Here is a 2,018-nt window from a genome sequence, read left to right as displayed (position 1 = left end):
AAAAAGGACAATAAACAATCTGAAAGAAAAAACACACAGAAGATAAATATTACATGAAGCCGAGTCATATAACAATTGTCAGATATTGTGTCAATATTTTTTGATGGATGTGGTATTAAAACTTTGGAGAGCATTAAAAAAGAGAGTCACAGAAATTATTTGGAGTCTTAGTTACAAGGGCTATTTGATTAACAAATATTTTCTCCTTTTTCAGGCATTTAAATTGCCTTTATTTTGGCAGAGAGCAGTAAAACAAAACCAATGTCTGGAAGCTGCGTCCAAAGTATATTTTTAGCAGCAAGGGTAATTAACCATCAAGAGAAGCAGTGAAAACCATTGCCCTTCTGGAAGGCATGTTTTGGCCCCAGCCAAGTTTGACAGATCAGTGCCTGGGCAATCTCCTGCAATTTGATGCAAATAAAAATTATTTTGAGGCTGGTGGGCTAAAGAAGCCTGGCAGCTTCCAGTGAAGTAACACACAGGTTACTAGATGGAGCTTACTATGTAGACACTGAGAAGGGAAATTATTCTCTTAAGGAAAAAAAAAAAAAAGCTATCTGCAATTTAGCCAAGTGTAAAATTGAGTGGGAAACTGACTGGGGACAGATCAGTACCACAGCTTACCTTATGCACCCTGAGCCTCAGTGTTCCCATCAAAGGTTTGGCAATACTGACATCTTTTTGGGTGTTCCCAAATGATTGTATCCAGATCTTAAAAATTTGGGCTTGGTTGATACCTAGCTTCATTCAGTACAAAATGTATGCATCCTCCCACTGCTAAACCAACTAGTCATTAAAAACATTTCCTCCTTGATGAGGAAAGAGAGCACAGATGAACTCTGGACTTTAAATAATTCTCATAATCTCCAACATTAAAAAAAATATATGTGTATTGAATAGGTGCATTCTATGCTACCATGGCTCATTAGGAAATGAGCTTCTTATACCTGAGGTCTGCGACTGCTGATGGTGATCCTGCTTGTGAGTTGGGTTGTGACATGACCCACTTGCAGAGCAACTCTGTACTGGTTACATGCTCTACCTGCACAAGCTATAGGCTACAATTTTACAAGAGCCACAGCAAAATTACCAAACAAATACATCATCTATTTGTATTTTAGGGGAAGTAGAGAAGAAAGAGTCTGGTCTGGATGACATTGATGTTACGGGGAGCTTTTCTAGTCAATTAAGTTGGAAGTGGATAAGACACAAGAACAGAGAATGCTACTTAGCTGAATGAAAAGAGAAACCTGATAAGGCACAGGGTGAAGCATATTAAGTACTCTGCAGTGTGAGAAAATAGTCTGTTGGCTAGCCAAAGAGAGCATGAGAAAATTGTGTTTTGTAATAGTACTTAATCATTTTATATCAAAGCATATTTTGAAGTGAAATAAGCAATATACAAATACACATAAAATAAAGTACCTGGCACTGATGGTTATGTTTCTAAAATGGAAATCCAGATGATATATCTCACAAATGACCCAAGAGCAGGACCAGTGCTTGCAATGTTCAGAGTAAGATCCCATGTGGCTGGGATTGTGGCCACAGAAGTGCAAAAGCATGCAGTCAGGAAGCATGAAGAATGGCATTATAACTTCTCTTCTGCTATTGCTATAATGGCATTATAGCGTCTCCCTTCAGTACTTATGGAAGGGAGATAAAAACCCATCAGTGGTTTTGCATGCTTACAAAGACAGGTTTCTGCTCAGGGTATTATTTGTTACAGCTGCTAGCTCTGATTTCTGAAGTAGAAAAGGTTTAGTACCCTGACGTTGAAAATGCTGCACAGATGAGAGACAGAAGTGGATCAGAATACTGCATAGATTCAAAATGCAAAATATCAGCATACTTTGCAGTATTTTCCTGTTTGGACTTTAGTTCAAACAGGGCTCTGGAAACTTATGTGGTCCAATAATTATAAGGAATTTATGTCCCTGCTTTACAGATATGATATTGACTCCTAGGAAAAGGAAGACCATATATACAAGAAACAATTTGATGTTAACTTGCAGTCC

Source organism: Meleagris gallopavo, chromosome 2 (genome assembly GCF_000146605.3).
Source record: "Meleagris gallopavo isolate NT-WF06-2002-E0010 breed Aviagen turkey brand Nicholas breeding stock chromosome 2, Turkey_5.1, whole genome shotgun sequence".
NCBI lineage: Eukaryota > Metazoa > Chordata > Aves > Galliformes > Phasianidae > Meleagris > Meleagris gallopavo.
The sequence above is the reverse complement of the archived record's forward strand: the minus strand, read 5'-3'. Positions refer to the sequence as shown.